Raw genomic sequence first — 15,851 nt, 5'->3', positions numbered from 1 at the left:
AATTATTTTGAAACTAGGACTTTGCAAAAATTGTCTACTTAAATTCCATCTGTCATTGCTTCAAGGGAAACACACCAAAATATACAATCTTTCCTCTTAACTGAAGTGCTCCATCCCAGTCACTGTTCTGCTCAATATGATCCTGTAGCTCAAGAATAACCTCATTATCAACACCAATGTGTGTCTAACATACTCTACCTCCAATATTCACATCCCAGTCATTAATATATACAACAAATAGCAATACCAACACCAATTCCACTGATCAAAGGTTTCCAAGAACAATAAAACAACAATTTACCATACCCTTCTGCATCCTATTACAAAGCCAGTTTTGGATCCATTTTACCAATTTGCACATAGGCTCTAAACTTTTGGACCAGTTGCCCATGTGGGCCCATGTCAAGCTTCCTAACAAATCCAATATAGATTACATTAATCACACAACCCTGATCAATGCATGTTGGTTAGACAGGATATTTCCCTAAAACATGCAAATAAAATCAAGCTGTCACCTGGCCTCCAGTCATAGGGCATCTCTTCTGTGGCCAAAGATCTAGAAATATTTTAGGGCCCTGAATACTGTTTCATCTTTGAATGCCTCCCACTTGTTAAATAGAGACTTACTTGAAAGTAGCTGTTCCCAGTTCACATCTGTGATATTGAAATCAATCTCTCAACTCCACCCCATCACAACCTTTTCCCACAAAATCATGACCTTAATTCTTAGACTATCACTACTTCAAAATTTATGAAGTTATCTTCAAAGTGTTCTCATTAACACTTGGACCAATTGCTTGGCTACATTCCTAAAGATTATCCTATCCTCTCTAGTAGCAAGCAGTGCTCCTGGGCACACAATAAAAATTCCACCCCCTCTACATCTTTAACTCTACAGTGATCTAATTTAATATTGAGGGAGTTGAAATCCCCTTCTACTATAACCCCACTTCCATGGTGTTTTTTTCCTTCTCTCTTTCTGATGACATAAAGGTTGGAGGTGTTGTGGATAGTGTGGAGGGCTGTCAGAGGTTACAGTGGGACATTGATAGGATGCAAAACTGGGCTGAGAAGTGGCAGATGGAGTTCAAACCAGATAAGCGTGAGGTGGTTCACTGTGCTAGGCAGAATATAGTATTAATGGTAAGACTCTTGGCAGTGTGGAGGATCAGAGGGATCTTGGGGTCCGAGTCCACAGGGCACTCAAAAAAGCTGCGCAGGTTGACTCTGTGGTTAAGAAGGCCTTCTTAATACGGTGTATTGGCCTTCATCAATCGTGGAATTGAATTTAGGAGCCGAGAGGTAATGTTGCAGCTATATAGGACCCTGGTCAGACCCCACTTGGAGTACTGTGCTCAGTTCTGGTCACCTAACTACAGGAAGGATGTGAAAGACATAGAAAGGGTGCAGAGGAGAGTTACAAGGACGTTGCCTGGATTGGGGAGCATGCCTAATGAGAATAGGTTGAGTGAACTCGGCCTTTTCTCCTTGGAACGAAGGAAGGTGAGAGGTGATCTGACAGAGGTGTACAAGATGATGAGAGGCATTGATTGTGTGGATAGTCAGAGGCTTTTTCCCAGGGCTGAAATGGTTGCCACAAGAAGACACAGGTTTAAGGTGCTGGGGAGTAGGTATGGAGGAGATGTTAGGGGTAAGTTTTTTACTCAGAGAGTGATGAGTGCATGGAATGGGCTCATGGGTGGGAGCGGATACAATAGGATCTGTTAAGAGGCTTTTAGATGGGTACATGGAGCTTAGTAAAATAGAGGGCTATAGGTAAGCCTAGTAATTTCTACGGTAGGGACATATTCGGCACAGCTTTGTGGGCTGAGGGACCTGTATTGTGCTGTAGGTTTTCTATGTTTTTCTCATTGTTAGAAGGTCCATAACATACTCCCAGCAAAGTGATCATAAATCATGGACAGGTGGCCTAAAGAATCAATTGTTTTCTAGCAAAAAATAGTAAATAGGATGATCATACATAGAAAAACAAGGCCCTAGGTCTTGGGAAATTTGCTAAAATATCTGAAGTAGTAATTGAAATACAACTGAAACAGAAAATTCTGGATACACTCAGCAGGTCAGATAGTATCTATAGAAAGAAAAACGGTTAATGTTTCACGTCTAGAACCCTTTGGCAGAACTGGGAAATAGAGAAAAGTTAGTTTTGATAGCAGAGAAGGTGGGGTAGGGGAAAGGACTAACAGCGCAACTAGATGATCTAATGTGGTAGTTTAGCAATTAATATTAAATTAAGCTTTTATCACATTGCTAATGGCACGGCAGTGGGAGATGTCCTGCAGACCAGACAAAAAGGAGTCAAAATGAGGGCAGGCAAGAACGGCAAGGTTTCATAAAAACAGAAAAAGCAAGTTAATCAAAGTTGGAGAATTTGATATTGAGTCCTATAGGCTGTGATATGTCCAGACAGAAGGCGAGTTGTTGTTCAACTCTAATGGCTCTCATTATAACGGTGCAGGAGAGCACAGGTTGAAATTCATGAATTAAAATACAGTAGTAGGCAACTGGAAGCTGAGATTCCCATGTAACTGCAAGAAGTACAATATTTATGCTTCCAACTTTTGCCTTTCCGACATTTAGGGATTCAAACAGTCTTTGCAGATGAAGCAATGATTTACATGCACTTCTTACAATCTAGTGTACTGTGTCCTCACCATGCCCTTCTCTACAACAGAGAAACCAAAAATAGCACTTGTGTTCAGTGTGCACCAGTGACACATTCAGTGCCTAATTTACCACCCAATTTCCAATCCAAATGCAAGCTTCATATAGCTGACAGAAATACAGTCTTCACAAACCTGCAGTGATTAATACTCTAATAGCAGGTTCACTTTGACAAGATGCCAGAGATAGACTATATTTCTGCCATTAGCAGGGTACATTCTATGTCTACATTACAGATGGTCCTCCCAGAAAATTCAAGAGATTTACAGCAAAGCAGGCCTTTCTGCTCAGCATAAAAGAACAACTCAGCCTAATCCCACCTGAAAGCACTATGGCCATAGCACTACAGCTCTTCATGTAAAAATAGTAGCTGTACAGTATGTGTATTTGAAAACTTGTCCCTATCACCCTATCAAATTATCACAATCCTCTGAATGAATCCCCTCTAAACCCCATACCCTTCACTACTATATTTTGTTATCTTGTGTCCGCACTCTTGAATTTAAGTTTTATAGCTTTTGGGCTTTTCCAAGGAAAATGTGTAGAATTCAAAGGCCCTAGCTCCCTCAGTTTCAAGAAAATAACCTGTTAATATTCTTGTCACTGGCAAGAGAAAATCTGCAGATGCAGAAAACCCAAGAAACACACACAAAATGCAAGAGGAACTCAGCTGGCTAGGCACCATCTAGGGAAAAGAGTAGTCAACGTTTGAGGCTAAGACCCTTTTCCATTGATGCTGCCTGGCCTGCTGAGATCCTCCAGCATTTTGTGTGTTGCTATTAATATTCCTCATAGGTTCTATATTCCAGCCCTGACAATATTTTATAACAGTTTTTCTAACTTCTCCAATACAATTACATCTTTACTGTAAAGTATTGACCAGAATCATACATTATATTCAAGATGTGGTCCATTATTACCTACATCATCTCATTGCTCTAATATTCTTTGCCACAGGTAACAAAATATCCTTTACAGTTTTTAGAACTATTGTGCTGACAGTTTAATCTTCAAGAACTCAAAAATCAACATCCCTAGATTGAATCTCTTCTGCTAGGTACTATAACTGAAATAATGTTGAATGTTTTGGTTGTCATACTACAGGAAGGACATGTTTGCACTGCAGTGGAGATTCAACAGGATGTTGTTTGGAATTGAGTGAAAAAAGCTAGGTAAGCTTTCCTTGGAATGGAAGCAGCTGATGTACGACCCAATAAAGGGAACAAAATTAGGGGTATAAACAGGGCCCACAGTAAGAACAGAGGTCTAGATTAACAAAAATAAGGGGTAAGAAGCTTAGAGGAGATCTGAGAATTGTTTTAAAAATCCAATCTGGAATTTAGAACACACTACTGATGTAAGAGTGGGGAACAGGCACTCTCACAACATTTCACACTCAAAAATTCAGAAATAGCTTCTTCCCTCTGCCAGATTTCTGAATGGACACCGAACCCATGAATACTACCTTACTCATTTCCCCCCCTTTTTTGCACTACTTAATTTAACATTTTAATATACAGTATATATACTTCATACAGTAATTTAGTTTTTATTATATATTGCAATGTGCTGTTGCTTACAAGAAATTTCACAACACATGCCAGTGATATTAAACCTGATTCTGAAAACATCTGTATGAATCCATGACTCATTCTTGGTAGAATTCATCCTCTAAGCAAAAACTGATCAAGTTCATGAGGAACATGTCATTTCAATAATATCACCTCATATTATTCTGAATGCCAGAGAACAATAGCCCCACCTACTTAAAGTCTCCTCACTAAGTCTATTCAGCCTACATCAGCTCATAAAAATAAGTGAGAGAGGTGTGGAAATGGAGGAAAAATAACAAGGACATAATGAAGGATTTGTAAAAAAAAATTTCAACCAGAGATTTCTAGCACAACCAAAATAAAATACAAGACCATGCAAGTTAGAATAAAAGAAGAAATAAAACAGGCCAAGTCAATAATTCCCATGTGGTGGCAAAAGCAATTATAGAAAGACATGAAATGGCAACAAGAGACAAAATCCAATAGGAATTTTTAATTTTAGAATGTACAGTACTCCTATGTACTATGCTCATAAAAATTGTGATTAACTGTAAAAAATACATTTAATTTCATTAATACTATAAATATGGACAAGTGACTATTTTCAAGGTATTAGTTCAGAAGTAGCAAGAAAGTAGAAACTTTTTGTTATGCATAAACACAAAGTTTGGAGTTGAAAATGCAATAAATCACAATATTCTTAATATATTGAAATGTAAACACAGAATACACTTGTTGATCATGCATGCATGTGTAGAGAAAAGAAGCTGGGTCGTCTGAGTGTTGTTTCCCTACAGAGCTACAGCAAGTTCAACTTTCAAAACTTTGATCTGCTTTATGCCAGGAGTGCTCAGTGGTTAATATTGGATGTGATAGCAGTCTACAACGAAGTGCAGCAAGACCTGGAGAATATCCAGACCCAAGCTAAGAGGGAGGCAATGTTACACAAATGGCTAGCAAAGTTGGTAACTAATAAGGGAAATTCAGTTTATTACTCTCCTGACATTCAATATTATCATTACCAAAATCTCTCAACATCAATATCCTGCTGATTATCACTGATAAGACTTTGAAATAAAATCTACAGTGGATAGATGAGAAAGGAGGGTTGGACATTGGGCTAGCAACCCCTTCACGTAAAAACCCAGAGCTACAGAAATGTCAACAGAAGCTCCAAAGATCTCATCCCTGGGAGAGCAAGGATTTTCACCTAGAAGACATATGAAGTCATATGGTGAAAGGAGAAGCCTCAGGACTGATCAACCTTCCATCCAGGACAGAGAACTCTGGTGAGCTGCTATTGGTGGCCTAAGCCCTACTGGGCTTAAGAAGATGCTCAAATGAAGCAGCCATTTTAACACAACAAGAGCAGGTCAGAACCTAGGAACCCTGTGGGAAGTAACTTATCTCCTATCTCCCTAAAATATGCCCACTATCTACAAAGCTCAAATCAAGAGTATGATGGATTTACCACGGATGAGAACAACTTTAACAACGCTCAAGCAGCTTGGCATGATACAGGACACAACAGCCTCATTGACAGGCATCCCATCCACAACCATTCACTCATTCTGCCTCTTAACACACAGTAGCAGCAGTTTGTACCGTCTACAGGATGCACTGCCGCAACTCACTTCCTCAGATAGCAGCTTCCAAACCCACGATGGGCAGCAAAATCACGCAAATTCCACCACTGGATGTTGCCCTCCAAGTCATACACCACCCTGACCGAGAAATGTAAATCACCATTTCTTCACCATCAATAGGACAAATGCCCTAGTAGCACTGTGAGTATACCCATAACGTAAGGACTGTAGTGGCTGAAGAAGGCAGCATGCTACTGCCTACAAAGTTAATTCAAGATAGGCAATTAAATTAGGGTGCCATGGTAGTGAAGCAGTTAACACAAAACTATTACAGCTTGAGATGTTGGATTTCAGAGCTCAATTCCAGTGTCATCTGTAAACAAATTTGCACATTTTTCTCCACGTACTCAGCTTTCCTCCCACAGTCCAAAAACATAGCAATTAATAGGTTAATTGGTCATTATAAATTGTCCTGTGATTAGGTTGCATTAAATGGGTGGGTTACTGTGCAACGCGGATCGAAGGGCCAGAAGGGCTGCATTGTATCTCTAAATAAATGAAACAAAATAAATAAAAATAAGTACAATTAGTCCGTGAATCTCACATTATTTGAATAAATATAAACTGTAATTGTTTAGACCACTAATTTGCAGCATTAGTACATTACTATTGAAAATCAACAAATCAAGTATTATTAAACACTCCAAGAAACCTCAGTTAAACATTTGCAGCAAATAGAACTTCATACAGAAATATTATAATGCCACAGGCAGCTGTGCAGGCCAAGTCATTGAGTATATTTAAGGCAGATGTTAATAGGTTCTTGATTAGTCAGGGCATCAAAGGTTATGGGGAGAAGCTGGGAGAATGGAGTTGAGAGGGATAATAAATCAGCCACGATGGAATGGTGGAGCAAACTCGATGATCTTATGATGCATTGACCGGCTACCATTCAGTTTTAAGGTTCACCTTTTGATCAAGAAATGCAAAACGTGCACTTAGATATACCGAAAAAACATTTCACAATCTGTTCTTGTTCTGTTTGAGACAACTTCCAAACTATTAAGTACAAGCATAAAGCAATAAATTGACAAAGTGAAGACAATGCATAAATCCAATACAGGCCCAACAAATTTACAATCATCGTTGGTTTTAAATCCAAGCTTATGATACATTATTGATCTTAGTCTATGTAACAGTTAGCAGACTACTACAAGTTAGTTGGAATGCCATTCAGTCAGAGAAGAAAAGAGAAAACTCAAGGTTTCCATCATATATCTAGTATTTGTTGTAACTACAAACATATGGGCACAAGAGTGAAGATCAAGATAATTTGTTATGTTCTCCACCAGCTACCCTCATATTGTCTCAATGTTCATATTTTGTTGCCCATGAGTCTGGGCTGGTTTGATCATATGCTGAGATAATGTGAGTGAAACTCAACTCCACAATCAGTAAACACTCCCATTCCTAAATAAACATGTGCTGAAGATTTGTTCAGTTGGGACAGTTTTGGAGCTTAGACAGTTTACTGGGGCTGAAACAATTACCACAACTGTCCTTCTTTGTACTGGGGCTGAAACAATTACCCCAACTGCCCTCCTTTGTACTGACGAAGTACTGGGTTGGTACCAAGAGAGTACCCCAACTGCCTCCTTTATAACATGTACAAAATGCTGAAGGAACTTAGCAAGCCAGGCAGCATCTACGTTAAAGAGTAAACAGTCAATGTTTCAGGACACGACCCTTCTTCGGGACTCAGGTAGTGGGTCTGGATGAGCACATAGTTGAAAAATCAAAGGGCAGCAGACACCACAGAGGGGGAGCAGTGAGAGAGGGTTTCAGTGAACTCCAGAAGGGAAGATTTAACCTTTTTCAAGGTAGGAGGAGGAGGAGGAGGGAGAAGAAGGAGAAGGAGGAGGAGGGGGAGGAGGATGAGGATGAGGAACTGGTGCTGAAACTGGCACAACAGTTTCTTCAAAAACTGTTGATGTTGGTGGCAGCACATCTGGGTGAGCAGAAGCAGAAGTCAGAGAAAGGAGGTCTTCTATATGCCACATTTCACGCGACTGCCAGGTGGCCGGGGATTTGACGCTGGGCTCTTCCCTCTTCACTCGCAGTTACTGAGGGAATCCTCGTTAGTTTCTTTTCCTCCGCTTAGTAATATGCTTCAATTCAGCGGGTTGCCATGTCTGATCTGAGGTCGTAGGCAGAAGAGAACGGAGTGCAGGCCGGGCGATGCAGGAGGGCAGTGCGCGACTACCGGCAGGCGGGCGAGAAGGCGGACCGACCCAGTGCGCGCTAGCTCCCCCGCCGGTGGCAGGTGAGATGGGCGGGTGCCGGGCCGCTGCGCTTCACACAAATGATATTAATAAATGCAGGAAAACAAGCAGGAATCACTTGTCTGTGCTTACAAGAGCGCGCCAACACGTGAACAGATCTAGCGCAACCAAAACAATGTGCAGCAGATTGGTAAGGTGGCCTGGGAAATTTGAAATTACAGTTGCGCGGAAAATTTGAAGTCAGTGCTGGATTATCGAAGGATCTGGATTACAGGTAGTCGGATTAGTGAAAGTCGACTATACTGGAAATTTAAAGCAACAAGCACAACATCAGGACCATCCTGATGAAAAGTCACAGCCTGAAATGTCGACTGTTTACTCTTTTCCATAGGTGCTGCCTGGCCTGCTGAGTTCCTCCAGCATTTTGTGTTTGTTGCTGTGAATTTCCAGTATATGCAGACTATCTTGTGTCCATGCCCTCCTTTGAACTGGATTTGTACTGACAGTGTACTGGGGCTCAAACGATTACCACAACTGCCCTCTTTTGTACTGGTTTGTACCAACAGTGTACTGTGGCTGAAACAATTATCACAACTGCCCTATTTTGTACTGGCTTTGTAGCAACAGTATAATGGGATTGAAACAAATAGGACAACTGCCCTCCTTTGGACTGGGTTTATATTGACAGTGTCACGGGTTTGTTCCAACTGTGCACTGGGGTTGAAATAATTATCCCAACTGTCCTCCTTTGCAGTGGGTTTGATTTCAGCCAGTTGAAAGATTTCACCTCAATGCTCAACAACTTGATGTTTTTCCTTTGGCTCCATAATGCCCCTCTAACATCAAACAATCACTCACATTTTGTCTCTCCAATGATTAGAACTCATGAAAGTGAATAACTCAGAAGTCATAAAATTAAATTGTCTGTCTATTATACAATTATTTGTATCAGCAGGTAGTATTTAGTCCAATACAAGGTCCCCAAAAGAGCCCTAAAACAAAACATTTTGGACAGTAACTATACAGCTAATGTGGATTCAGGTATATAACTACCAAGTGGAAACAGCATTTTCTGATTTTGCAGGGCTGCCTATCAAATTCAACAAAACAGAAAGGACAAAACCCAGTACAAAATAGGGTATTTGGGATAATTGTTTCAGCCCCAGTATACTATTGGTACAAACAGAAAACACCTAAAAGATGAGCCCACTATTAAGAGACAATAGTACTATTATACAAGTTCAAAATCTCATTCTACCTTCCGCACTATTCCCAATCTTCCACAAGCTGTCAATCCATTTACATTGTACAAACATGAACACAATCAAAACCATAAATTTCTAGGAAGTCAAAAATCTGCACCCTAAGAAATTCTACAGCCATTGATTGGTGGGAAGATAGGTTGGAGGAAAAAAAATGATTAAGGAAAAACCAAAGGACACATATTTGGAGTAGATGGGAAAGCTTTGAGAAGTGCAAAGAACATTAGTCACAGTGGCAGTTCGTTTTAATAATTCATCATGTTAATAAATATTCTGACTTGGAAATGCAACAATCTAGGTTAATTCACATGATAAAACACTAGAAATTATTTTCTTAAAAGGCAATTCTTTTCTAAGACAATTTAAGCTTTATTTCTGAACTTGCATGTTATTATTTCTCACATGATGACATAAAGAAAGAAAATAAATTGTAAAGAATACATTTGGAGGGGAAAATGAAGAAAAAATCTGTTTATCTCCTGATTATCTGCAACTGAAATGCACAAAATGGAATAGAACTACTTCTAAATATCCTGAAGTCTGACCTTAAATAATCTGCAAGACACATTTGATGCAGAAGAAAAAGGCTCAAAAAGTGAATTCAAGGCTTTTGGTACAATTGACATGTTGAATGCCTACAGCTGCGATAATTATGAGACTGGCTCATTGTCACAGTCTTTCATGTTTAAGATTTACATAATTAAATAGCATTAATGCCGAAACCCGTCATAGCCCTTTGGATTAGTTATAAATAGAGTTCAAAATTTAAAACCACACATTACTCCAACAAGTTACATCAACAGAATGAATGAGACTGAGTGAAAAAGCCTGTTACTTAAAACAAACAATCTCCCATTGCAATACACCAATAACCAAGCTACCCAACAATAAAGGTCATAAGAACGTGCATGCCAACACATGACCACACAAAGTAAGTTTCACAGTTCTCTAGCTTAAGGAAACACATTGCTTTTAATATTTTAGAGCATGATCATGTCTCAGCTGTGAAGTCTGAAGGTTGTGTTAAATGGCAAGTGATTCATTGAGCAACAATAGAAAGTTAAGAGAGAAAACAGGCAGCCATCTAAAAGTGGCATTTGTCCAATAATAGCATGGCTTTTGTTTACTCATATAGCAATTTGTGACATAAATGTTTGATGTGATTACTACATCCACCACCTGCAAAATCTAGAACCTGCAACCAAAGTCCAAATTCTTGCTGTCATTATGATAACAGTGGTACCACAATTTTCAAGTAAGGAATGTCAACAACTGGAAAACATCAACTTGTCCCTTTCTATGTGGTTATCCTTCAGAGAGATGGATAATAAACTCCTAGTATTCAAACAGGATTCACAGAAAGAATTACAATTTGGTCTACCATTTTTGGTTTTTTTCCTCTACACAGGAACTCTTCTGGTTTACTGATTTCAGAGCACCAATTCAAAATCTTGTTTAAATACATTAGTGAGATTAGCTTTCCATACCTCAACTTTTAGTTATCTTTCAGTGAAAATATTGCATTTCCCCATGCTGTACAGTCCTATCAGTAGTTCCCAATTCTACGTACTTCTGTTTCACATCACATGTACATTTATGCTCTCTAAAGTGATATTAGATTCCTTCCCAAAAACTAGCAACTTTTCCTGGATTAACATTCACACCAATTACTTCTCTGGAGCTCATCCAAATCACCTCTCTTTGGAGAGTTGTAAACCAAGAATTAGCAAGGTATCAACTACTGGCGAATTGCAACAGAAACCAACTGTGTACATCTAGAAGCTGGAGATGAGGACTATTTTACTTCCTATCTGGCTTAGGAAGCAGAAACCAAACTACAGCTACCCAAATGCTCCAAGCTCAGTGATAGTAGACATTGGGGGCTTGCTACCAAGAACCACACTCCAAAAGCCTTAGAAGTTTTAACAAGAGGAAGTTAGAAAGAAAGTATCATCTTTCAAAAGTCTGCATTCTTTTACATTCTTAAATGTTCTCAATTTCCAGAAATTTTAAAAAAATGATGTTGAAGTTTTAAAAGTTACCTGTACTTCAAAATCATACAAACAAAATAATCCACCCAACCTCCAAAGCAGTAATCCTCATTCAAATGAATAGAAACTCTGATCCGGTTCTGATTTGGTTATGATTGGACACACAGAAATCTGTTACTGTCACCATATCCTGAACTTGTCCAAGTAGCAGCAGGTGAATGCCAGCAGTTCCTTTCTGAAGCACTGGTCAGAGCCAGCATGATTTGGCCCAACAAACTGACAATGTCGATTTTATCAGATTAAAGCCACAGCTTTCTGCAACTGAAGCAAATGTTTCATCTAAAAAAAACTTACTCATTTGCAATAGAATGTCAGGAGGCGTAATCCTCAGATGAGGCACTATACCAAGACTAATCTGTCTATTCAGTAAAATCAAAATTTTATTAAACCTAATATTCCTCCTTAGCCAGCCAGTCATTTCCATTACTGTCTGTGGCTCTACAGAAGATATAAAAATACCTTTTGTAATTTATCTACATAACAATGACTGCACTTCAAAGCAATGCAACAGTGACTGTATTTTAAAGTAATGCAATGTGAAGCATTTCAGACATTTCCCAACAGTTATGATGGAGGATTTCTAACTGGTATTTCTACAAATTCTTAAAGGGGGAGGAAGGAAAGGTTTCAAATATATAGGTATAATATTAACAAGAAGTAAATACCACATCCTTTTGATTTGAAATTGCATGTGATTATTTCACCATCTGCTACATTTGTCACCTGATTTACAGAAGCTCTGAAAAACATCATTTCCCCAGAGGGTATCAGTCAGCAAACTACATACTAACATCAGACACACTGTAAATTTTACCACCAAATGTAATCTTTCATTCCTGATGACACATATTACAATGCAAAATGGAAAACACTAAAAAGTAGTTAATAAACTCAAGAATTATACTCCCATTGTCTTTAAAGACTCTTCTTGTGTAAATATTTACTGGGCCTACAACAGACTGACACCTCAATGTGTAATTAGTCTTAAAACAAACCCGCTTCTATCTTACATTAAAATCAATTTATTCAGCAAAAATACTTTATCACCTTCAACAAGAGTTATACATTCCACTTCACCCAGACAAAAGCATGATGCCATAAATGATAAATGCCTTTAGATATACTGTTAAAATGACAGACGTTTATATTTTGATGTGGTGAAGACAAACAGAGGGGATTTAGTGTTGAGAATGAATAAGAGATCAGATTCTGTTTGCTGTGAGCATAGAATTAGCAAAGGTCAGTAGGGAATGAATTGGACCGTGTACAAGGTAGATATGTAGCCAAATTAAAGTGCGTATAAGACCATAAGAGACAGCGGCAAAATTAGATCATTCGGTCCATCAAGTCTTCTGCCTTTCCATCATGGCTGATTTATTATCCTTCTCAACAACATTCTCTTGCCTTCTCCCAGTAACCTTTGATACCCTTACTGATCAAAAACCTATCAACCTCCACTTTAAATATACCCAATGACTTGGCTTCTACAGCTGTCAGTGATAATTTCCAGTTTCACTACCCAGTGGTTGCTTTAAAAAATCCTCATAATCTCTGTTCTAAATGGACATCTCTGTATTCTGAGGCTGTCTACTCTGGACCTAGACTTACTCACTATAACAAACATCCTCTCCACGACTTTCAATATTTCATAGGTTTCAATGAGATCTTCCTCCACCCCTTTATACTTATATATAAAAGTGTGGGCATACATACATACACACACAAACATATATAAGTAAAATAGTTCAAGAAGCCACTGAGAAGACAGAAACACAGATTATTGTTTTAGCAGGCAGTAAATGGGGAATTCAGACACAGTAACTTCCAAGAGCACAGGTGTATAAGATGATGATACACATTGATCATGTGGCTAGTCAGAGGCTTTTTCCCCAGGGTTGAAATGGCTAACATGAGAGGGTACAGTTTTAAGCTGCTTGGAAGTAAGTACAGAGGAGATGTCGGGGTAAGTTGTTTTTTGACGCAGAACATGGTGAGTGCGTGGAATGGGTTGCCGGTGACAGTGGGGGAGGTGAATAAGATAGGGTCTTTTACGACACTCCTGGATAGGTATATGGAGCTTAGAAAAATAAAGGGCTATGGGTAACCTTAGGTAATTTCTAAGTAAGTACATATTTGGCACAGCATTATGGGCTGAAGTGCCTAAATTGTGCTATAGGTTTTCTATGTTTCTATGTTGGGAAGATGAGAACAAACAACTTTGATGAAGAGGGCTTTATAGCTCAGTTGAATGTCTTGTAAAGACAATCCTTTCCCAGGAGATGGGTATTCCATCCATTCGAGCTAGAAGCTTATGATTCTTATCTACATCATTGCTACACTGAATTAATTATGGGAACCACCATGGATCAACTCTTCACATCAGTATTCCGAGCACAACATTTTGTGTTAAATTGAAATTGAGATGCAGGTAACATTTAGATCAGGCAGCATTGAGCTAGAGAAAGCTCATAGTTAACTCTAATTCCTTCTATAGATGTCACCCATTCTGCTGAGTACTTCCAGCATTCTCTGTTTCAGAATCAGATTTAATATCACCAGCATACGTCATGAAATCTGATAACAGTGGCAACAGCAGAATCCAATACATAATACAAACTGTGAATTACACATACACACAATAAAATTAAATAAGTAGTGCAAAAAAGTGGTGAGATAGTGTTCATAGATTCAATCTCCATTCAGAAATCTGACTGCAGAGGGGAAGAAACTGTTCCTTTGCAAATTACAAACATGGAACCAATTTAAGTTTTTCTCTGCATTTTAATCTTTTCAGCCCCACATTTGTTTACTTTACCATTAGTGATACTACCGGATGTGTGCAATAAAGCAGTAAATATTATTCTAACCCAAGCATAAAAATCTCAACATACTGTACTTTGCGATACTTTCTCCTACCCACATCATCAATCCCCTTGTTCTAAACAAAGCCGCCATCACCTGCTTTGCAGGATTAGAAATCTGTGAAGGAAAAGATCTCTCTTCTACATGTCATTTCGTCAAGTGGCATCATGGTGAAACAGCAGTCACGTTTTAAAAGCACAAAGTCAAAATATGCAAGATAAATCACAGGAAACATGTGGCAGCTACCCTTGGAACCAACGGATGAAGTCTTTCTACGCTTTCTTGCATTTTTGAAATGGACAGGGTGTGACTGAATGAAGGAAATTTTGCACTCAGAAGACGCCTGCGGTTAGTGAAAAACTTAACGAGGCCGAGCATACACACACCATTGGGTTTAAAAGGAAAGAACACCTCTTTGCTCCGGCACCAAGCGAATGACAATCTGATTGCAGACTCGTGTTGCGCAATTTTACGTGCTCGGTGGAAAGTAATTGCGATCACAAGAAGAGGGCGACGTGTTCTGAGATGAAAGAGCGAGCTGGGGGGGGGGGGGGATTGTGATGTCGCGGGAGGGAGGGGTGGCAGTTAAGAAGAGGAAGGGGATATTAAAGAAGAGGCACCGGCACCCCGGCCGCCCCCTCCTCAACCAAGGAATACTCTTCCCTCCCAATTCGGCGCCCACAGTTTTCGATTTTATACCATGGAAAGGGATGCCGACCCCTCGCGGAAATAAAGTGCCCCATCCCTTTAGATGTCAGGAGGCAGCGGCAACACAGTCTAGGAGCACGGACGCCGACACCGGGGCAAAACATGGCGATTACACTTGTCATCGAGCCCAGGGGAAAGGTAGCTTCGCGAGCGGAAGCGCGATTTAACACAAGATCACCTTCTACATAACGTTTTAACAATAGTTCTCTTTCGTTTGTCGGATGTGTGATCATTTTTCAAGAAAAAAAGGTTTATAAACTGAGGGGCGATTCTCAGCCTAACTTGACATTTTCCCAGCGCCCCACCCCATGTCCTGATTGACAGTGGTCTAACCAATCATCGACCGACTCTGGCCTGAATGATGCTCCAGAAGCCAATTGTAAGCAGTGCGGAGGGCGGGTCTACACCAATAACGTTAGGTTGTCTTTGACAGCTGCTTGCGGCCCGAGGCTTGAGGGGAGAGGGGGTAAGAAAACTCTTTACCTTTTCTGTAGGCACTAAGGAGGAGTAACATCCATCTTTCCATCGAAGAAAGAAAAAACTTTTAATAAGTTAACTTCACAGAAGCAATTAATAAATACATGTAAACAGCGGCTTGACCGCGGGTCATAAAAGCCGATGGAAGGTGGAGCCGTTGACGGTGCAGCCCTGCTCCAGCTCCGACATTTTGCTCCGTGTCGCGGCGACTCCCCGTTACGAGAGCCCGCCCAAGAAGGCCGCCTCGCTGCCTTTCTCCAGCGTATCCGTCCGCCAACTGTTTTCCCCACCTTCCCACACAAAACGTCGGTTTCTCTGGGGGCGGAAGTGTCTTTACCGCCAGCTGGGAGGCACCAGCAGACAGGGACGGTGGTTTTCTGAGGGG

General features: G+C 39.9%; 1 protein-coding gene across 6 annotated transcripts in view; it reads right to left on the bottom strand.

Annotated features, from left to right (window-relative positions):
• The window catches only part of rc3h2 (ring finger and CCCH-type domains 2), a 115,902-nt gene extending 100,208 nt beyond the window's left edge, over positions 1-15,694 (bottom strand). For 4 of the 6 annotated variants that reach the window (XM_073052542.1, XM_073052548.1, XM_073052543.1 and 1 more), the window contains exon 1: positions 15,473-15,693. The gene's annotated coding sequence lies outside the window, so the exon portion shown is untranslated. Of the gene's footprint in view, positions 1-15,472 lie in introns of all 6 variants that reach the window. The other 2 variants (XM_073052547.1, XM_073052546.1) reach the window with 2 other exon arrangements.
• Positions 15,695-15,851: the final 157 nt, after the last annotated feature.

This window comes from Hemitrygon akajei, chromosome 7 (assembly GCF_048418815.1).
Source record: "Hemitrygon akajei chromosome 7, sHemAka1.3, whole genome shotgun sequence".
NCBI classification, from domain to species: domain Eukaryota; kingdom Metazoa; phylum Chordata; class Chondrichthyes; order Myliobatiformes; family Dasyatidae; genus Hemitrygon; species Hemitrygon akajei.
The sequence above is the reverse complement of the archived record's forward strand: the minus strand, read 5'-3'. Positions and strand labels throughout refer to the sequence as shown.